This window comes from Neoarius graeffei, chromosome 17 (genome assembly GCF_027579695.1).
Source record: "Neoarius graeffei isolate fNeoGra1 chromosome 17, fNeoGra1.pri, whole genome shotgun sequence".
NCBI lineage: Eukaryota > Metazoa > Chordata > Actinopteri > Siluriformes > Ariidae > Neoarius > Neoarius graeffei.
The window spans coordinates 2530855-2554944 of record NC_083585.1 but is presented as its reverse complement, the minus strand read 5'-3'; the positions used below and the strand labels follow the sequence as shown (position 1 = coordinate 2554944).

Here is a 24090-nt window from a genome sequence, read left to right as displayed (position 1 = left end):
ACCTGGACATCTCTGTGAGATGGTTGCAATTCCATCTTTCTTAAATTTTTGTCCCACTTTTGCTACAGTATTCTGACTGATAAGTAAAGCTTTACTTATTATCTTGTAGCCTTCACCTTTGTGGTGTAAAGAAATTATTTTCTTTGGGGAATTCTGAAGAGACAAGTTGAGCATCACTGTCCATCCAGCATCCAGTCACTAAAAGAGGTCATTGTTGAAGAATGGAAAAAGATTGTTGCAAAATATCGCCAACTTGTTCATTCCATACCTAGAAGACTTGGTGCTGTCATTAAAAATCATGGAGGCCATACAAAGTACTAGATGTAGTAGTTTTTGTTGTGGGGTGTACTCATTTTTGCACCACCCTAATTTGAGTAAAACTGAAAAAAACCGTGTAATCTAATTTATATTATTAACCTTACTTTCACGTTATAAGTTAAACAGATGTTATATTAAACTTTGTCTTGTCAACATTTTGGAAATTGTGTTCATTGAGATTGTTTAAAATGTTACTTTTCAAAGGGGGTGTACTCATTTACGCTGAGTACTGTAACTTCTGCATAGTGACAAAACCAGCCATATGCTGGGGGGGATCCGGCTAATCCCCTGCTGCAACAGGCCCTCTTAAAACTGCAGGGCATATTTTACAAGTACCATGCAACTATCTGAGGAAATTATGATTAAAACATTGGTAGAATTAGACTAAAATTGAGTTCCATTGATGAAATCTTGACCAAAAATAAAAGACTAAAATGTAACTACTATTTTCAGGACATAAGACTAAAAGTAAATTTAAAATCATTTAAATTAAAGATGAACACTGCTACACTGAACTAAAACAACATTGGCACCCAAATAAATATTACTTGTACAGATCAAACATATTTTATATAAAACCCATTTAGAGACAGAACTGACTTTTAAAGTTGTGTATTTTTGTAGCTGTCTGTTTAGAGACCAAAACACAAGGGACAGATAGATATTTATCAGAGAGGTCTGATTCACAGCACAGCTTTGCCATGTCAGAAGTAAAGCCTTTTATGAGAAACCTTTCCTTTGCCTAAATTCTGATAAAGCCTTGCCTGCATTTTCCTATAGTTACTAAATTCATCTCGGAGCTTGTCAGCTGTTTTGTGAATCTTACGATACAGTCAAAAACCTTTAATTCAGCCTTCACGAGGCTTAATAATATTGGCATTAGCCATTGTTCTTGTTTCTGTAAACCTCATTTAAAGCCATATACAGTGGGGCTTAAGTATTTAGTCAGTCACCAATTGTGCAAGTTCTCCCACTTAAAAAGATGAGAGAGGCCTGTAATTTTCATCATAGGTATACCTCAACTATGAGAGACAAAATGAGAAAAAAAAATCCAGAAAATCACATTGCCTGATTTTGAAAGAATTTATTTGCAAATTATGGTGGAACATAAGTATTTGGTCAATAACACAAGTTCATCTCAATACTTTGTTATATACCCTTTGTTGGCAATGACAGAGGTCAAACGTTTTCTGTAAGTCTTCACAAGGTTTTCACACATTGTTGCTGGTATTTTGGCCCATTCCTCCATGCAGATCTCCTCTAGAGCAGTGATGTTTTGGGGCTGTCGCTGGGCAACACGGACTTTCAACTCCCTCCAAAGATTTTCTATGGGGTTGAGATCTGGAGACTGGCTAGGCCACTCCAGGACCTTGAAATGCTTCTTACGAAGCCACTCCTTCGTTGCCCGGGCGGTGTGTTTGGGATCATTGTCATGCTGAAAGGCCCAGCCACGTTTCACTTCAATGCCCTTGCTGATGGAAGGAGGTTTTCACTCAAAATCTCATGATACATGGCCCCATTCATTCTTTCCTTTACACGGATCAGTCGTCCTGGTCCCTTTGCAGAAAAACAGCCCCAAAGCATGATGTTTCCACCCCCATGCTTCACAGTAGGTATGGTGTTCTTTGGATGCAACTCAGCATTCTTTCTCCTCCAAACACGACAAGTTGAGTTTTTACCAAAAAGTTCTATTTTGGTTTCATCTGACCATATGACATTCTCCCAATCCTCTTCTGGATCATCCAAATGCTCTCTAGCAAACTTCAGACAGGCCTGGACATGTACTGGCTTAAGCAGGGGGACACGTCTGGCACTGCAGGATTTGAGTCCCTGGCGGCGTAGTGTGTTACTGATGGTAGCCTTTGTTACTTTGGTCCCAGCTTTCTGCAGGTCATTCACTAGGTCCCCCTGTGTGGTTCTGGGATTTTTGTTCACCGTTCTTGTGATCATTTTGACCCCACGGGGTGAGATCTTGCATGGAGCCCCAGATCGAGGGAGATTATCAGTGGTCTTGTATGTCTTCCATTTTCTAATAATTGCTCCCACAGTTGATTTCTTCACACCAAGTTACTTACCTATTGCAGATTCAGTCTTCCCAGCCTGGTGCAGGTCTACAATTTTGTTTCTGGTGTCCTTTGACAGCTCTTTGGTCTTGGCTATAGTGGAGTTTGGAGTGTGACTGTTTGAGGTTGTGGACAGGTGTCTTTTATACTGATAACGAGTTCAGACAGGTGCCATTAATACAGATAATGAGTGGAGGACAGAGGAGCCTCTTAAAGAAGTTACAGATCTGTGAGAACCAGAAATCTTGCTTGCTTGTAGGTGACCAAATACTTATTTTACCGAGGAATTTACCAATTAATTCATTAAAAATCCTACAATGTGATTTCCTGGATTCTTTCCCCCCATTCTGTCTCTCATAGTTAAAGTGCACCTATGATGAAAATTACAGGCCTCTGTCATCTTTTTAAGTGGGAGAACTTGCACAATTGGTGGCTGACTAAATACTTTTTTGCCCCACTGTATTGATTTCGTGTAAAAAAAAAAAAGTAAATGTGGTATTTTTCTGCAGGTATACAGGAGCATGCAGTGTGAAGAATACATCGATGCCAAAAGAGAGACACATGTGAATTGGATGAGGTGAGCAGTGCACTAGCTGTTGGGTCGTTTTAGTGATTTGATTTTACAGCTCCTCATTTGTTGGAAGAACTTTTATCTTCATGTCATTGATATCTCCGCCATGCTTTCTCCAAGTCTGTAACTCTGATCTGATTTTTTTTACCTTTTTCTGAAACATTGCCTCACTCTTTTAGGTATGTGAATTGTGCCCGTAATGAAGAAGAACAGAATCTTGTGGCATTTGAGTATCAAGGGGGAATTCTGTATCGTTGCTGTCGATCCATTAACCCAGGACACGAGCTCTTGGTGTGGTATGAAGAGGAGTACACCAAAGAACTCAGTCCTGCACCTACAGGAACAACCAGACAGCAAGGTGTTACTTTTGTCTAAGAGGTTATAGAGGTTATTTTCTGCATCATTTCGTGATGTTTCTGAGCCTACCAGTGTTTCTGGGATGAAAGCTGTTGTACAATGCAGTCTGCAATAACTAGAGCATTCCCCAGAGAACTCATTTTGGCCTGTTCCACCAACCAGGTAGGTCTTCTTGATCATATGACCGTGACCAACCAGAGAGGGTGAAGTCTATCAGCTTCCTTTGAGACACATGAAGTCAGCCCACTGCACCTCTTGCTATTGCAAAACTGACTACAGTGGTGCTTGAAAGTTTGTGAACCCTTTAGAATTTTCTATATTTCTGCATAAATATGACCTAAAACATCATCAGATTTTCACCCAAGTCCTAAAAGTAGATAAAGAGAACCCAGTTAAACAAGTGAGACAAAAATATTATACTTGGTCATTTATTTATTGAGGAAAATTATCCAATATTACATATCTGTAAGTGGCAAAAATATGTGACCCTTTGCTTTCAGTATCTGGTGTGACCCCCTTGTGCAGCAATAACTGCAACTAAACATTTCTGGTAACTGTTGATCAGTCCTGCACACTGGCTTGGAGGAATTTTAGCCCATTCCTCCATACAGAACAGCTTCAACTCTGGGATGTTGGTGGGTTTCCTCACATGAACTGCTCGCTTCAGGTCATTCCACAACATTTCAATTGGATTAAGGTCAGGACTTTGACTTGGCCATTCCAAAACATTAACTTTATTTTTCTTTAACCATTCTTTGGTAGAACAACTTGTGTGCTTAGGGTCGTTGTCTTGCTGCATGACCCACCTTCTCTTGAGACTCAGTTTATGGACAGATGTCCTGACATTTTCCTTTCAGGGTTCCCACGGGTCATGGAATTTCTGGAATATCATGGAATTTCAATAAAGGTTTTCCAGTCATGGAAAGTTATGGAATTTGACCATTTTGCATGCACAGTCATGGAATATCATGGAATTTTCTCAACAGTAGTATAGAAGCAAAATTTGAGTATAGTTTGTTTCTTATTTTTGTTTAGTCTCCAACGTTGTTTCTTAAGGTTTTCGTTTAGTCTACAACGTTTCACGCTCTAAAATGTGCAACATTCTAGAATGCAAAATCTTTGAGCCCACAGAAGCCCGGGACTCTGTCAGTTGAGGCAAACATGCCTGGCAAATGCAGGTTCCAAGAAAGCTGGCTCGAAAATGACTCGTTCAAAGGCTGGCTATTGCGAATTGACGACCACAGGGCTAAATGTAGTGTTTGTAAAACAGTCATATTTCTCTCAAATATGGGAGAGTACGCACTGCGGAGCCATGCGACTGGAAAAAAACATGCTGCATGGCTCTGGGCGGTGAGAGCATCGACCTCGTCACAGCCTAGCATAACAGCGATGCTAGTTCAGCCATCAACAAGAAGAGAGCCTGAGCCTGAAGCTGCTCCCACCCCCTCCTCCAGTGATGTCGGCACCACGCGACTCAGCAGCAGCAGCAGCTGAGAACACCTGGGTCTAATACCAGCAAAAACTCTGGAGGCTGAAATCCTGTGGTGTCTGAAGCTGACAGAGTCCCACTGGTCATACAGGTCCTCGGAAAAGAGCGGTACATATGCAATGTAGCACCTAATGTTAGCCAACTTAGCCCATAACTTTTGATGCATTAGTAGTACTATGTTTGGTGGTGTCAAAAACATTGGCGATTAATTTCGCTTGGTAAATCTGACAGAATATGCACAGTAGTGTTAGTGGTCTGAATGAACATCGATTTAAATGTCGATGCAAGCAAACCACCAACCATGCTTCCATGGAGTGTTAGCTAGCTAAAAGGTTTGGCATGTTCATGAACTCCAACTCCAAGAGTGCTTCAGTGGTGGCGTTGGTGGTGTCAAAAACATTGGCCATTAATTTTGCTGGGCAAATCTGACAGAATATGCACGGTAACGTTAGTGATCTGTATGACCATCGTTTTAAATGTAGACGCAAGCATAAACCATCAACCATGCTTCCATGGGCTGTTATCTTGGCTAGCTAAATGGTTGGGTATGTTCATAAACTGCCACTCCGAGAGTGGCTCAAGCAGCACGGTTGCCAGATGTGACTGATGATTTCCAGCCCAAAAAATGCTCAAAAACCGCCTGGAGGCACCAAATCCTGCCCAATTTAAACCAAATTCTATTGATTTCTATGGCCATAAATCTACAGAAAAACCCACCCAATGCCCTTTTTTACCGGCAGACGGCCATCCTAAACAGCCCAATTGGGCGGGAAACTGGCAACACTGTCAAGCAGCTCTGACTTTCAAACCGTTCGTTCCGAGCTGTCGTTTATCAAGAGTGAAGTGCTCAGTTTTTTTTTTTTTTACAACCATAGTGCGGTATTCTCTGTTGAAATGACGAACGCAGCGGGCTACCTGGTAGGACTAATTAGCGCAAGGAAACATTAAGGTCACGAAATTTATATGAATCTAAGCTAAACTCAGCGGCCACTTTCAGATCAAAGTTGCAACTCCCCTTCTCCGTGCTGTATTAACCACATTCACTGGAAACATGTAATACAGTCACGGTTGGTTTCAGAAGTAGCATCCAAGATTTTAGACACAGAAATGCACTGCTACTATTAAACTTAAAGATGTGTATGTCTATATTGATACAATCGTTCGTCTAGTTTACTGTGCTATAACACAAGGTGATTCAACTTAATGTAAGAATTATTTATTTAATAAATTATGTGGGCCAGCACAAAAAAATCTCACAGAGCCACAGCTCTAGCGCCCCAATCATTGTCATATTAAAAACATTAAAACACTGAAGTTAATTATTTTGAGTGTGACATGTAAGTGGAATAGCTGTTATGATTATGCAGTGCATTTCAATTAATATTGCAGAGTTATATTATGTCCTTGTATATCTTTTTTCCTTGTTGGTGTTTGCAGGTTCTCTGTTCAGGAGGATGTTTCCAGACAGCAACATTGCCAGCAGCTTTCAATGTGGAGAGACAAAGTCCTCTTATTTGACTGTTTTTGGTCTTGCACCATACTGCAAGTCACTGGTAATGGACAGGATTAAATCAGCACAGAATGGGTATGTTTTGCTGTTTGATGAGAGCCTGAATCAGAAAACACAATCCAAGCAGATGGACATACACGTGAAATTTTGGGACAGTGATATTGTGGCTACCCGTTATTTCAGTTCTGACTTCATGGGACACTCTACTGCTGAGGACATGGTGGAGGTCTTCCACAAGGCAACAGAAGGGTTAACTTACAAAAATATTGTACAACTGTCAATGGATGGACCTAATGTAAATTTGAAATTCCACAAACTCATACAAACAGAAATGGAGAATGATGTGAACACATGCCTACTAAATGTGGGTAGCTGTGGCTTACATATTTTACATGGCGCTTTCAAAAAGGGTGCAGATGCTGCCCAATGGAATTTAGACCAGTTTCTCAGCAGTGCATACTGGCTACTGAAAGATTCTCCTGCACGGAGAGAGGATTATGCAAAAGCCATAGGACAAACCTCTCTGTGGCAGCGAGGGCGTGGTCAAGCACCGGTCTGTGACAGGAGGGCGGAGTCAGGGAAGGTGAGTGGCAGAATCACTACACCTGAGAGCAATTAACCTGTGTTTGTGTGTCTTCCCAGTGACTGCGCCCTATATAAGGAGGGAGAGCAGAGAGCAGAGGGGCTCTTCCCTGAACAGACACCCGTCGTGTGTGTGTCTGAGTGACTGTTATACTGAAAAGTGTGACAATAAATGCTAAATTTGAACCTACTCTCTGTCCTGCCGTCCTCTGTGCTCCATCCACCTGCTCCGAACTGCCACAGTGGTGCCGGAACCTGGGATCTGGAGCACAGCAGCCTCACAGCCCCATGGAGTCCTCCCCATTCGCTGAACTGGTCCACGCCCTTGCCACGGCCCAGCAAAGCCAGCACCAGGCGCTACTCACCCTCTGAAAGGAGCAAGAAGAGCGGTTCGAGGCCCTGGTGTTGGCCCAACAAGAAGATCGACAGGCGTTCCGGCACCTCCTCGCGTCGGTGGGGCCCACCAGCGCTCCTACCGCGGGCCCGTCTCCCCTCACCGTCACCAAGATGGGCCCGCAGGACGACCCTGAGGCATTCATCATGCTCTTTGAGCAAGTCGCCGAAGCCTCAGGGTGGCCGATGGAGCAGCGCGCGGCGCGCCTCCTCCCCCTGCTCACGGGAGAAGCACAGCTGGCCGCGCTACAGCTCCCCGCCGGCTGGCCTACGCGGACCTGCGCCGGGCCATCCTCCAGCGCGTGGGGCGCACTCCAGAACAGCAGCGCCAGCGCTTCCACGCGCTGCGTTTGGAGGAAGTCGGCCGGCCATTCGTGTATGGCTAGCAGCTCTGGGACGCCTGCTGGCGGTGGCTGAGGGCCAACAACCGCGACGCCAAAGGAATCCTCGACCAGGTGGTGCTGGAACAGTTCGTCGCTCGCTTGCCAGCAGGAACTGCGGAGTGGGTCCGGTGCCACCGCCCGGCGTCGCTGGATCAGGCAGTCGAGCTGGCGGAGGACCATTTGGCGGCTGTCCCGGCGGCAGGACAGCAGATGGCATCTTCTCTTCTCTTCTCTCCTCTTCTCTCTCTCTCTCTCTCTCTCTCTCTCTCTCCCCCCCCCCCTCCTCCTGTGTCCCGTCCTCGCCCCATTCCCCCACCGCGGAGGCCGGCACCACCCCAGCCGGCCCGCCGCACGCGCGGTGCCCTCCCGTTTCTCCCTTCTGTGTCTGTCTCTCCCCCACCTCATGTGAGTGAGCCCCAGATCACCGGTGCAGAGGGAAAGCCCGGGCCGGTTTGCTGGCGCTGCGGGGAGCCGGGCCACCTTCAACAGCAGTGCACGGCAATGGAAGTGGGCGCGGTGGTTCGGATCCCCGACGCGCCAGAGGCCGCCCTCGATCGGGCCGGAGCGTATCGCATACCGGTGAGTATCCAAGGGGATACATATCAGGCGTTGGTGGATTCGGGTTGTAACCTGACCTCAATTCACCAAAGCCTGGTACAAAACGAGGCATTGGGGGGAGCACAGAGGGTGAAGGTGTTGTGTGTGCACCGGGATGTTCACCGCTACCCTTTGGTGTCGGTCCACATTGTTTTCAAAGGGGAAAAATTTATAGTGAAGGCGGTGGTTAATCCCCGCCTTACCCACTTTAATTTTGGGGACTGATTGGCCGGGATTTCGGGGTTTAATGACACGCCTGATAAAGAGTGGGTCCTGCCATTTAACAGGGGGAGGTCCCGGTGTCGCTTTGGCGGGAGCAGCTGTCACAGAGCCGTCTACGTCATCTCCGCATCAGAGTGAGGAGCCGCCGGCTCCTCCTCTCTCTATTGGAGAATCCCTCGCGGATTTCCAATTAGAACAATCACGAGATGAGACTCTGCGACATGCGTTTGACCAAGTGAGAGTAATCGATGGTCAAGCGCTCCAGCCGAACGCCACCCCGTTCTTCCCCTACTTCGCAATTATGAAGGATGGGTTATACCGAGTGACGCAGGACACTCAAACTAAAGAGCGAGTCATGCAGCTTTTAATTCCGAAGAGCCGCCGGGAATTGGTATTCCAGGCGGCTCACTTTAATCCCATGGCTGGACACTTAGGGCAGGATAAAACACTAGCCCGAATAATGGCCCGATTCTATTGGCCGGGGATTCGCGGCGATGTTCGTAGGTGGTGTACGGCATGCCGCGAATGCCAGTTAGTAAATCCAGCGGCCATTCCAAAAGCGCCTTTGCGCCCTCTTCCATTAATCGAGACCCTGTTTGAGAGAATTGGGATGGATCCCGTCGGGCCATTAGATCGGTCAGCACGAGGGTACCACTTTATATTCGTTCTGGTGGACTATGCAACGCGATACCGGGAAGCAGTGCCTCTGCGCAATATCTCAGCACGCAGTATTGCAGAGGCGCTCTTCCGCGTCATCTCCCGAGTTGGAATCCCGAAAGAGATTCTGACTGATCAAGGCACTACATTTGTCACGGACACTGCGCGAACTGTATGGGTTATTGGGGATTAAGCCGATCCGCACCAGTGTGCATCACCCACAAACGGACGGTTTAGTAGAATGGTTCAACCGCACCCTCAAAAATATTATTAAAAAATTCGTAAGTGAGGACGCACGTAATTGGGATAAGTGACTTGAACCCTTGCTGTTCTCAGTGCGAGAGGTCCCCCAAGCCTCCACGGGGTTCTCCCCGTTCAAATTATTATATGGGCATAAGCCGCGCGGCATCCTAGATGTGCTGCGGGAAAATTGGGAGGAGGAGGGACCTTCACAAAGCAAAAACGAAATTGAGTACGTTATGGACCTGTGCGCAAAACTCCACACGCTCACCCACCTAACTCAGGAGAATTTGCAGCAGGCCCAGGAACGGCAAGCCCGCCTGTACAGCAAGGGTACGCGCCTTAGATAGTTCACTCCGGGAGATAAGGTACTCGTACTGTTGCCCACGTCGAGCTCCAAATTGATCGCCAAGTGGCAAGGACCCTTTGAGGTCACACGGCGAGTCGGGGACGTTGACTATGAGGTGAGGCGAATGGACAGGGGTGGGGCGCTACAGATTTACCACCTCAATCTGCTTAAACTCTGGAATGAGGAGGTCCCCGTGGCATTGGTGTCGGTGGTTCCAGAGAAGGCGGAGCTGGGGCTGGAGGTTCAAAAAGGGATATTGGCATCACGTACCTCTCCGGTCCCCTGTGGAGACCACCTCTCCCCGACCCAACTCACGGAGGTCGCCCAGTTGCAGACCGAGTTTTCGGATGTGTTCTCGCCCGTGCCCGGTTGCACTAACCTCATAGAGCACCACATAGAGACGCCCCCGGGGGTGGTAGTGCGTAGCCGCCCTTACAGGCTACCCGAACACAAAAAAAAGGTGGTTCGGGAAGAACTTCAGACCATGCTCGAAATGGGCATCGTCGAGGAGTCCCACAGTGACTGGAGCAGCCCGGTGGTCTTGGTACCCAAGGCCGATGGGTCGGTCCGGTTCTGTGTGGACTATAGAAAAGTCAACGCGGTGTCTAAATTCGACGCGTACCCAATGCCTCGTATTGACGAGCTGCTCGATCGACTAGGCACGGCTCGCTTTTATTCGACACTGGATTTGACGAAGGGATATTGGCAGATCCCTTTGACTCCACTATCCCAAGAAAAAACAGCCTTTTCCACACCGTTTGGGTTACACCAATTCGTCACACTTCCGTTTGGGCTGTTTGGGGTGCCCGCTACGTTTCAGCGGCTGATGGACCGGGTCCTCGGCCCCCATGCCACCTATGCGGCCGCCTATCTTGATGACATCATCATATATAGTAATGACTGGCCGAGGCACTTGGAAGACCTAAGGGCCGTCCTTAGGTCGCTGAGGCGAGCGGGTCTTACAGCCAACCCAAAGAAGTGTGCGATTGGGCGGATGGAAGTTCGGTATCTGGGCTTCCACTTGGGCAACGGGCAGGTGCGTCCCCAAATTAACAAGACCGCAGCAATTGCGGCCTGCCCGAGGCCCAAGACCAAAAAGGGGGTGAGACAGTTCCTGGGGCTGGCTGGCTATTATCGTAGGTTTATACCTAATTATTCGGACATCACCAGCCCGCTGACTGATCTCACTAAAAAGGGGGTGCCAGATCCGGTCCAGTGGACGGAGCAATGCCAGCGGGCTTTTTCGGAGGTAAAGGCTGTACTGTGTGGGGGGCCACTTCTACACTCCCCTGACTTTTCTCTCCCCTTTATGTTGCAGACCGATGCGTCGGACAGAGGGCTGGGGGCGGTTTTGTCCCAGGAGGTGGAGGGGGAGGACCGCCCCGTCCTGTATATCAGCAGGAAGCTGTCGGTGCGTGAGGGGTGCTACAGCACCATAGAGAAAGAGTGTCTGGCCATCAAGTGGGCGGTCCTCGCCCTCCGGTACTACCTGCTGGGGCGCCCTTTCACCCTCTGTTCGGACCACGCGCCCCTCCAGTGGCTCCACCGCATGAAAGATGCCAACGCGCGGATCACCCGTTGGTATCTGGCACTCCAACCCTTCAATTTCAAGGTGGTCCACAGGCTGGGGGCACAGATGGTTGTGGCGGACTTCCTGTCCCGTCGGGGGGGGGGGGGAGTCGGCTGCAGGCCGCCCGGACTGAGTCGGGCGGTGGGGGTATGTGGCAGCGGAGGCGTGGTCAAGCGCCGGTCTGTGACAGGAGGGCGGAGTCAGGGAAGGTGAGTGGCAGAATCACTACACCTGAGAGCAATTAACCTGTGTTTGTGTGTCTTCCCAGTGACCGCGCCCTATATAAGGAGGGAGAGCAGAGGGGCTCTTCCCTGAACAGACACCCGTCGTGTGTGTGTGTCTGAGTGACTGTTATACTGAAAAGTGTGACAATAAACGCTAAATTTGAACCTACTCTCTGTCCTGCTGTCCTCTGTGCTCCACCCACCTGCTCCGAACTGCCGCACTCTCCCTTAATGCCACTGAAGTTCTGCAAAATTAGATGGGTCGAAAATGTGCCTGTTACTGACAATGTTAAGGATTCTTCCTGATTTGATGACATATGTCCATGCAGTCGAGGCTGGCAAATTCTCAAAGCCAGCAACTAAGAGCTACCTTACTGTCAAAGAGGGGTGCACAGATCCCCTCATGCCTGCAAAGCTGGCATTTCTTTTATCATTCTCAAAAGAGGTTGCACCGTTTTTGACTCAGTACCAAACAGACCGCCCTATGATCCCGTTTCTGGGGGAAGATCTGTTTAATTTAATGTCCTCAATTATGGCACACTTTATGAAGTCTGATGTAATGGCTAATGCCAACACAGTTGGTAAAGTGATGTCATTAGACATCACTGACAAAAACAATCTTGCGCATGCAAGTAAAGTTGATGTTGGCTTCTGTGCCGAAAAGATGCTGAAAAACCTTGTGTCCACAAAAAATATCTCAGAAAGGGCAGAATTGGAGTTTAGGAACGAGTGCAGGAAATTCTTGCAGTCCCTTGCAGGGAAATTACAAGAAAAGTCACCCCTGCATTACAGTCTAGTACGTAACATGGATTGCCTAGATCCTAGGAGAATGGCAGAGAATGGGGAAGCCTGCATCACAAAACTGAAAAGAATTCTGAAAGTCATGACTGACGTAAAAAGATTGGATGAAAATAACTGTGATGATGTGGTAAAACAATACAGGGTGTTCGTGCGTGATGTTGTGTCAAGAAATTCAGATTTTGCTGATTTCAATCCTGCCACAGGCAGGGTAGATGCCCTTTTGTACACAACTATGGCAGGGGACAAAAATTATGACAAACTCTGGAGTGTGGTAGCACCTCTGTTATTGCTGTCACACGGCAATGCGCCAGTCGAAAGGGGTTTTTCGATTAATAGACAAATAGAAGTTGAAAATATGAAGGAAGGCAGCTACAGTGCACAGAGACTGGTCTGTGACCATTTGAGGTCGGTGGGGCGGATCGACAATTTTGTGGTCACAAAGGCCTTACTTAAATCGGCATCCCGAGCGAGGCAACGATATCTACACCATCTTGAGGAACAGAAAAAAAGACAAAGAAAAAGAAATACTGCATGCAAAAAGGAAGGCTGTTTTTGATGGGATTGATGAACTGAAACGAAAGAAAGCACGACTAGAGAAAGATGCTGCATCTTTGCAGAAATCTGCGGATGACTTTGCACAAAAAGCAGATGATCTTGGCGATCTTACTTACATTGCCAAATCAAATAGCCTTAGGCAGTCCGCTAAAACAAAACATGAAGAAATGAAAAAACTAAACGAGGCACTTGTTGAAAAGCAAAAACTTCTTGCAAACATTTAAATTACACCAAAGGGAAAACATGTAAATAGGTTATCATTTCTCATGTTCAATGTTTGTTGCCATGCTGTGATGTTGACATTACATTTACACTGTGCATTTGATGGGTGCAGTGTTGACATTGTGTATGAATTTTTTGCAGAATAAATGATTGTAAATAAGATTAAATTGTTTTAATTGTTTTTCTTTACCTTATACTTACAGGGCTTTCAGCCGAAAAGGGTGGTCATTTCTGACATTTACACTTAAGTTTTGCATGTGTGTGTTTGTGTATAACTTCATACAGACAAAGAACAGCTCAAGGGGTGAAAATAATGTTCAGTTTTTGCCCTTTTTGTTTTTTTTAACTTAAACGTCATTTCCTTTCACGGAAGTGGTCATGGAAAGTCATGGAAAAGTCATGGAATTTTAAATCTGACTTGGAGTGGGAACCCTGTCCTTTAGAATTCACTGGTATAATTCAGAATTCATTGTTCCATCAATGATGGCAAGCTGTCCTGGCCCAGATGCATCAAAACAGGCCCAAACCATGATAGTACCACCACCATGTTTCACAGATGGGATAAGGTTCTTATGCTGGAATGCAGTGTTTTCCTTTCTCCAAACATAACGCTTCTCATTTAAACCAAAAAATTCTATTTTGGTCTCATCCATCCACAAAACATTTTTCCAATAGCTTTCTGGTTTGTCCACATGATCTTTAGCAAACTGCAGACGAGCAGCAATGTTCTTTTTGGAGAGCAGTGGCATTCTCCTTGCAGCCCTACCATGCACACCATTGTTGTTCTGTGTTCTCCTGATGGTGGACTCATGAACAGTAACATTAGCCGATGTGAGAGAGGCCTTCAGTTCCTTAGAAGTTACTCTGGGGTCCTTTGTGACTTCGCCGACTATTACACGCCTTGCTCTTGGAGTGATCTCTGTTGGTTGACCACTCCTGGGGAGGGTAACAACGGTCTTGAATTTCCTCTACTTGTACACAATCTGTCTGACTGTGGATTGGTGGAGTCCAAACTCTTTAGAGATGGTTTTGTAACCTTTTCCAGCCTGATGAGCATCAACAACGCTTTTTCTGAGGTCCTCAGAAATCTCCTTTGTTCATGCCATGATACACTTCCACAAACATGTGTTGTGAAGGTCAGACTTTAATATATCCCTTTTTTTTTAAATAAAACAGGGTGCCCACTCACACCTGATTGTCATCCCATTGATTGAAAACACCTGACTCTAATTTCACCTTCAAATTAACTGCTAATCCTAGAGGTTTACATACTTTTGCCACTCACAGATATGTAATATTGGATCACTTTCCTCAATGAATAAATGACTAAGTATAATATTGTTGTCTCATTTGTTTAACTGGGTTCTCTTTATCTACTTTTAGGACTTGTGTGAAAATCTGATCATGTTTTAGGTCATATTTATGCAGAAATATAGAAAATTCTAAAGGGTTCACAAACTTTCAAGCACCACTGTATTATAGTAAACCCCAAGATATTGTTGTAGTTTTATTCATCATGCCCAGTTTAACCAGAAGTAGCGTAAAATGCATGCCCTGTGGATCCCGAGTGGCACAGCAGAAAAGTGTTGTCCCCGTCATCCTCCCCATCATCCAGATATTGCCACTTTCAAATCCTGATGACGCCACAATCATCTGTGGTTGGGAGCTCAAGAGAGCAAAATTGTCTGGGCTCTCTGGGAGGGAGAGATGGCATGCTCTCTTCTCATGCTCTTCTCTGCCCTGTCAGTTACAATGGCCAGTCATGGGTGTGTGAGAGCACATTTAATAGGAAGTAAGTGGATTGGGCTTTCGTCCGAGTGTGCTTTGCAGCCCCCTGACGTTGTACGAGTAAAATGTGGTCAGCTGGTGTTTCTTGTCTTGGAGGAAGCACATGATAGCCCTCCCTGGTTGGTAGCTGTTATGTGATACTGGAGAGGAGTCTGATGGGTGGGAATTGGCCATGGCTAAATTAGGGAGAAAATCGGGGGGAAATGCCCTGTCACAGCAAACACATAATATAGGATAATGTCAGACCTCCCCATGTTACAGAAACACTGGGGGGGCATTATAATAACTACAGTGCAATATAACCAGCTGGCTGGAAAGAAGTTAGTTGAAAACACACATGCAGTGTGTCTGAACCAAGGGAAGTTGTTAATTGGATAATGCAGATGTCAGTCAAACCCATCAACCATTATAAAAATCAATTGCAACGCATTTGCTTTATTTCAGGAGCATATGTGATGGTTATATTGTCAAGCAATTTAACAAGCAATAACAATTTTAGTATTTTTATGGAATTCAATAATTCCACAAGAGTCATACCATGGAGAACTTATCTGTTTAATTATGTTAAATTTTAGCTCCTTAAAGTGCATATCACGGGTAAATTCAGGAGCAAGATCAATGTAATTCTCCTATTTTATATTAAACTTTGGTCAAATATCTATAACATTCTGCATTCTCTGAAATTTTTTTACCTTGCACAATACCAGAAAAATTCAGTTGAAATCAAGCCATTTGAGGCGAATCGGTCCGCCTCTGGAAAAACTTGGCATTTGAATTTCCCGGCAAACACTGATCTTCGTGATGTCGTGTGCGGAATGCCTCCCTCTGAATCCTACGTCAGCACTGGTTTGTTTATGAGAAAACGACCTGGTGGTTTTCTGCAAATTTCTTCAACGTTATCACGTAATTTATTAAAATGGTTAACAGATGTATCGTAGGAGGGTGTAGCAACACCAGTCATAATGGGATTAGTACTCATCGTTTCCCAAAAGACCGGACAGTGAGAGAGAAATGGGAGCGCTTGGTCTACACAGGCTGTGCACTGAAACTGTGCAAGCTCTCGCAGCCTGCTGGTGCTTCCGCAGGTGACGTCACGAATCTGGCTCCAGACTCCCTTGGGATTTTTCCAGATGCATTTTGTTTTGTTTTTTTTCTGCTGTCGACAGATGGCCTTGGGCAAAATTACCCTTCTGGATGAGTGTGTAAAGGGACATACTTTTCATATATAAAAAAAAAAATTAATAAATTGGTCCAGGATATGCACTTTAAACTCTTGCAGCTGAAGAACTTCAACATGTTAAGGAACAAATAGCGTCTGATGAATTAACAAACAATTAAACACATGGAGGTTTGGTTGCTTTATTACTACAAATCACACTGTGGCGTTCTTCAAATACTGCCGTAAGGAAATTCCTACTGCTGCAGACCTACTTGAATGCCATCTGAACTGATGCAGTGTGTCCCTTTTTTTTATACGCCTACATTTAAATTAAATGACTATTGTTATGTGTCTTAATTTATGGATGTTGGCTTGCTTTCATCAATTACATTAATATGAATCAACTGGGCTTCACAAAATCCCACAAAACTTAATTTCATGAAATTAGTGTGTAATTGAAATTAATAAGTGTTTTAAACTTGACAGCCTAATCCATATAAAAATCCAGATAGAAAACACATATTTGCTTGTGTAAATGCTACTAGAAACTATTTGCAAATAAATCTACCCATATCCAGTTTGATAAATAAGGCCCATTTTTGGATCTTTTAGAACCTTGAATGTGAGGGCTGAGTTTCCTTCTCAATCCTGGATGAGATATAAATAAGGCTAGGCTTGCCATTACCTAGACTTGACATGATGTCCAACAGGAACCAACAACTCCCCTTTGGTCGCTCAGACCCACGGAGTGATGGCCAATGCTGTGCATAGCTGCTGTTCCAGGACCTTATTGAATCTCCCGGTATTCCAAGCTAGAGGCTGCTATATCTTAGTCTGCAACCTTTTGTTTTTGTCTCAGTCTTAATTCATGTAGAATCTTGATTAAGTTTCAGTAAAAGCACTCCTTACATTGGGTTAGTAGTGTTATATTTTATAATCTTGTTGCATTTCATGTTCAATTTATTTTTGTCCTTTCATTTCTCCAGAAGTAAAGAACGCTCTGCTGCAAGTCTTTTCATGCTCCACATGCCCTCGTTCCGATGCATCTCCAATTTACCTTGACAAGCATATCCAGAGATGCCACTATGAAGAGTACGTGAGACTGCGAGAATCAGGAGAGATTAAATATAAGCTTCAGATCCCCTCCAAATGCTCCAGTCGTCAACCAACATCAACTGATATTATCCATTCTGATACTTCCCATAATGATGTACAGAAGGAAATTCACCACTGCTCAGATGGTAGAAAGAGTTTTAGTTATCAGAATGCACTCAAGACACACCAGCGCATTCACACAGGGGAAAAACCGTATCACTGCTCACACTGTGGGAAGAGTTTTACTCGTCAGAGTGCTCTCCGGCGACACCAGCGCATTCACACAGGAGAGAAGCCGTTTCACTGCTCACAGTGTGGGAAGAGTTTTACTCAGCGGAGTGCTCTCGGACGACACCAGCGCATTCACACAGGAGAGAAGCCATATCACTGCTCACAGTGTGGGAAGAGTTTTACTCATCAGAATCACTTCCAAATACACCAGCGCATTCACAAAGGAGAGAAGCCGCATCACTGCTCACAGTGTGGAAAGAGTTTTACTCATCAGAGTAATCTCCAACTAAACCAGCGCATTCACACAGGAGAGAAGCCCTTTCACTGCTCACAGTGTGGGAAGGGTTTTACTAGTCAGAGTTATCAACGACGACACCAGCGCATTCACACAGGAGAGAAGCCGTTTCACTGCTCACAGTGTGGGAAGGGTTTTACAAGTCAGAGTTATCAACGACGACACCAGCGCATTCACACAGGAGAGAAGCCGTATCACTGCTCACAGTGTGGGAAGAGTTTTACTCATCAGAGTGATCTCCAAAAACACCAGCGCATTCACACAGGAGAGAAGCCCTTTCACTGCTCACAGTGTGGGAAGAGTTTTACTCATCAGAGTGATCTCCAAAAACACCAGCGCATTCACACAGGAGAGAAGCCGTTTCACTGCTCACAGTGTGGAAAGAGTTTTACTAATCAGAGTACTCTCCGACGACACCAGCGCATTCACACAGGAGAGAAGCCGTATCACTGCTCACAGTGTGGGAAGAGTTTTACTCATCAGAGTACCCTCCGACGACACCAGCGCATTCACACAGGAGAGAAGCCGTATCACTGCTCACAGTGTGAGAAGAGTTTTACTCATCAGAGTCATCTCCGACGACACCAGCGCATTCACACAGGAGAGAAGCCGTATCACTGCTCACAGTGTGGAAAGAGTTTTACTCGTCAGAGTACTCTCCAAACACACCAGCGCATTCACACAGGAGAGAAACCATATCTATGCTCACAGTGTGGGAAGAGTTTTACTCATCAGAGTCATCTCCGACAGCACCAGCGGATTCACACAGGAGAGAAGCCGTATCACTGCTCACAGTGTGGGAAGAGTTTTACTCATCAGAGTCATCTCCGACGACACCAGCGCATTCACACAGGAGAGAAGCCGTATCACTGCTCACAGTGTGGAAAGAGTTTTACTCGTCAGAGTACTCTCCAAACACACCAGCGCATTCACACAGGAGAGAAGCCGTATCACTGCCCACAGTGTGGGAAGAGTTTTACTCAGCAGAGTAATCTCCAAACACACCAGCGGATTCACACAGGAGAGAAACCGTATCACTGATCAGTGTGGGAAGAGTTTTACTCAGCAGAGTAATCGCCAGCAACACCAGCGCATTCACACAGGAGAGAAGCCGTTTCACTGCTCACAGTGTGGGAAGAGTTTTACTCAGCAGAGTACTCTCCGACGACACCAGCGCATTCACACAGGAGAGAAGCCGTATCACTGCTCACAGTGTGGGAAGAGTTTTACTCAGCAGAGTAATCTCCAAACACACCAGCGGATTCACACAGGAGAGAAACCGTATCACTGATCACAGTGTGGGAAGAGTTTTACTCAGCAGAGTAATCTCCAGCAACACCAGCGCATTCACACAGGAGAGAAGCCGTTTCACTGCTCACAGTGTGGGAAGAGTTTTACTCAGCAGAGTACTCTCCGACGACACCAGCGCATTCACACAGGAGAGAAGCCGTTTCACTGCTCACAGTGTGGAAAGAGTTTTACTCGTCAGAGTACTCTCCAAACACACCAGTGCATTCACACAGGAGAGAAGCCGTTTCACTGCTCACAGTGTGGGAAGAGTTTTACTCGGCAGAGTCATCTCCGACAACACCAGCACATTCACAGAGGAGAGAAGCCGTATCACTGCTCACAGTGTGGGAAGAGTTTTACTCATCAGAGTCATCTCCGACGACACCAGCGCATTCACACAGGAGAGAAGTCGTATCACTGCTCACAGTGTGGGAAGAGTTTTACTCATCAGAGTCATCTCCGACGACACCAGCGCATTCACACAGGAGAGAAGCCGTTTCACTGCTCACAGTGTGGGAAGAGTTTTACTCAGCAGAGTACTCTCCAACGACACCAGCGCGTTCACACAGGAGGGAAGCCGTATCACTGCTCACAGTGTGGAAAGAGTTTTACACAACAGATTGATCTCCAAACACACCAGCGCATTCACTTAGGAAAGAAACCGCATCACTCATCACAGTGTGAGAAGAGTTTTACTCATCAGAGTAATCTCCAACGACACCAGCGCATTCACACAGGAGAGAAGCCGTATCACTGCTCACAGTGTGGGAAGAGTTTTACTCATCAGAGTCATCTCCAACGACACCAGCGCATTCACACAGGAGAGAAGCCGTATCACTGCTCACAGTGTGGGAAGAGTTTTACTCATCAGAGTAATCTCCAGCAACACCAGCGCATTCACACAGGAGAGAAGCCGTATCACTGCTCAGAGTGTGGGAAGAGTTTTACTCATCAGAGTAATCTCCAACGACACCAGCGCATTCACACAGGAGAGAAGCCGTTTCACTGCTCAGAGTGTGGGCAGAGTTTTACTCATCAGAGTAATCTCCAGCAACACCAGCGCATTCACACAGGAGAGAAGCCGTATCACTGCTCACAGAGTGGAAAGAGTTTTACTCAGCAGAGTCATCTCCAAACACACCAGCGCATTCACACAGGAGAGAAGCCGTTTCACTGCTCACAGTGTGGGAAGAGTTTTACTCGTCAGAGTGCTCTCCAAACACACCAGCGCATTCACACAGGAGAGAAGCCGTTTCACTGCTCACAGTGTGGGAAGAGTTTTACTCAGCAGAGTACTCTCCAACGACACCAGCGCGTTCACACAGGAGAGAAGCCGTATCACTGCTCACAGTGTGGAAAGAGTTTTACTCAACAGATTGATCTCCAAACACACCAGCGCATTCACTTAGGAAAGAAACCGCATCACTCATCACAGTGTGAGAAGAGTTTTACTCATCAGAGTAATCTCCAACGACACCAGCGCATTCACACAGGAGAGAAGCCGTATCACTGCTCACAGTGTGGGAAGAGTTTTACTCGGCAGAGTCATCTCCGACAACACCAGCACATTCACACAGGAGAGAAGCCGTATCACTGCTCACAGAGTGGAAAGAGTTTTACTCAGCAGAGTCATCTCCAAACACACCAGCGCATTCACACAGGAGAAAAGCCGTTTCACTGCTCACAGTGTGGGAAGAGTTTTACTCATCAGAGTAATCTCCAAACACACCAGCGCATTCACACAGGAGAGAAGCCGTATCACTGCTCACAATGTGGGATGAGTTTTACTCATCAGAGTCATCTCCAAACACACCAGCGCATTCACACAGGAGAGAAGCCATTTCACTGCTCACAGTGTGGGAAGAGTTTTACTCATCAGAGTAATCTCCAAACACACCAGCGCATTCACACAGGAGAGAAGCCGTATCACTGCTCACAATGTGGGATGAGTTTTACTCATCAGAGTCATCTCCAAACACACCAGCGCATTCACACAGGAGAGAAGCCGTATCACTGCTCACAATGTGGGATGAGTTTTACTCATCAGAGTCATCTCCAACAACACCAACTCATTCACACAGGAGAGAAGCCGCATCACTGCTCACAGTGTGGAAAGTTTTACTCGTCAGAGTGCTCTCCAAACACACCAGCGCATTCACACAGGAGAGAAGCCGTTTCACTGCTCACAGTGTGGAAAGAGTTTTACTCATCAGAGTACTCTCCAAACACACCAGCGCATTCACACAGGAGAGAAGCCGTATCACTGCTCACAGTGTGGGAATAGTTTTACTCATCAGAGTCATCTCCAACGACACCAGCGCATTCACACAGGAGAGAAGCTGTATCACTGCTCACAGTGTGGAAAGAGTTTTACTCATCAGACTAATCTCCAACGACACCAGCGCATTCACACAGGAGAGAAGCCGTTTCACTGCTCACAGTGTGGGAAGAGTTTTACTCATCAGAGTAATCTCCAAACACACCAGCACATTCAAACGGGAGAAGCCGTTTCACTGCTCACAGTGTGGGAAGGGTTTTACTCAGCAGTCTCATCTCCAACGACACCAGCGCATTCACACAGGGGAGAAGCCGTATCACTGCTCACAGTGTGGGAAGAGTTTTACTCAGCAGAGTCATCTCCAACGACACCAGCGCATTCACACAGGAGAGAAGCCGTATCACTGCTCACAGTGTGGAAAGAGTTTTACTCAGCAGAGTCATCTCCAACGACACCAGCGCATTCACACAGGAGAGAAGCCGTATCACTGCTCACAGTGTGGAAAGAGTTTTACTCAGCAGAGTGCTCTCCAAACACACCAGAGCATTCACAGAGGAGAGAAGCCGCATCACTGCTCACAGTGTGGGAAGAGATTTACTCAGCAGAGTCATCTCCAACGACACCAGCGCATTCACACAGGAGAGAAGCCGTATCACTGCTCACAGTGTGGAAAGAGTTTTACTCAGCAGAGTCATCTCCAACAACACCAGCGCATTCACACAGGAGAGAAGCCGTATCACTTCTCTCAGTGTGGGAAGAGTTTTACTCAGCAGAGTCATCTCCAACGACACCAGCGCATTCACACAGGAGAGAAGCCGTATCACTGCTCACAGTGTGGAAAGAGTTTTACTCAGCAGAATCATCTCCAACGACACCAGCGCATTCACACAGGAGAGATGCCGTATCACTGCTCACAGTGTGGAAAGAGTTTTACTCAGCAGAGTCATCTCCAACGACACCAGCGCATTCACACAGGAGAGAAGCCGTATCACTGCTCACAGTGTGGAAGGAGTTTTACTCAGCAGAGTGCTCTCCAAACACACCAGCGCATTCACAGAGGAGAGAAGCCGCATCACTGCTAACAGTGTGGGAAGATTTTTACTCAGCAGAGTCATCTCCCACGACACCAGCGCATTCACACAGGAGAGAAGCCGTATCACTGCTAACAGTGGGGAAAGAGTTTTACTCAGCAGAGTCCTCTCCAACGACACCAGCGCATTCACACAGGAGAGATGCCGTTTCACTGCTCACAGTGTGGGAAGAGTTTTACTCATCAGAGTAATCTCCAAACACACCAGCGCATTCACACAGGGGAGAAGCCGTATCACTGCTCACAGTGTGGGAAGAGTTTTACTCATCAGAGTCATCTCCGACAACACCAGCTCATTCACACAGGAGAGAAGCCGCATCACTGCTCACAGTGTGGAAAGTTTTACTCGTCAGAGTGCTCTCCAAACACACCAGCGCATTCACACAGGAGAGAAGCCGTATCACTGCTCACAGTGTGGGAAGAGTTTTCCTCATCAGAGTAATCTCCAAACACCAGCGCATTCACACAGGGGAGAAGCCGTATCACTGCTCACAGTGTGGGAAGAGTTTTCCTCATCAGAGTAATCTCCAAACACACCAGCTCATTCACACAGGAGAGAAGCCGTATCACTGCTCACAATGTGGAAAGAGTTTTACTCATCCGAGTAATCTTCAAACACACCAGCGCATTCACACAGGGGAGAAGCCGTATCACTGCTCACAGTGTGGGAAGAGTTTTACTCATCAGAGTAATCTCCAAAGACACCAGCGCATTCACACAGGTGAGATGCCGTTTCACTTCTCACAGTCTGGGAAGAGTTTTCCTCATCAGAGTAATCTCCAAACACACCAGCGCATTCACACAGGAGAGAAGCTGTATCACTGCTCACAGTGTGGAAAGAGTTTTACTCATCAGACTAATCTCCAACGACACCAGCGCATTCACACAGGAGAGAAGCCGTTTCACTGCTCACAGTGTGGGAAGAGTTTTACTCATCAGAGTAATCTCCAAACACACCAGCACATTCAAACGGGAGAAGCCGTTTCACTGCTCACAGTGTGGGAAGGGTTTTACTCAGCAGTCTCATCTCCAACGACACCAGCGCATTCACACAGGGGAGAAGCCGTATCACTGCTCACAGTGTGGGAAGAGTTTTACTCAGCAGAGTCATCTCCAACGACACCAGCGCATTCACACAGGAGAGAAGCCGTATCACTGCTCACAGTGTGGAAAGAGTTTTACTCAGCAGAGTCATCTCCAACGACACCAGCGCATTCACACAGGAGAGAAGCCGTATCACTGCTCACAGTGTGGAAAGAGTTTTACTCAGCAGAGTGCTCTCCAAACACACCAGAGCATTCACAGAGGAGAGAAGCCGCATCACTGCTCACAGTGTGGGAAGAGATTTACTCAGCAGAGTCATCTCCAACGACACCAGCGCATTCACACAGGAGAGAAGCCGTATCACTGCTCACAGTGTGGGAAGAGTTTTACTCATCCGAGTAATCTTCAAACACACCAGCGCATTCACACAGGGGAGAAGCCGTATCACTGCTCACAGTGTGGGAATAGTTTTACTCATCAGAGTCATCTCCAACGACACCGGCGCATTCACACAGGAGAGATGCTGTATCACTGCTCACAGTGTGGAAAGAGTTTTACTCATCAGACTAATCTCCAACGACACCAGCGCATTGACACAGGAGAGAAGCCGTTTCACTGCTCACAGTGTGGGAAGAGTTTTACTCATCAGAGTAATCTCCAAACACACCAGCACATTCACACGGGAGAAGCCGTTTCACTGCTCACAGTGTGGGAAGA

General features: G+C 46.5%; 1 pseudogene; it reads left to right on the top strand.

Annotated features, from left to right (window-relative positions):
• Positions 1-24090, top strand: part of LOC132864557 (uncharacterized) — a 57964-nt pseudogene that overhangs the window by 30003 nt on the left and 3871 nt on the right.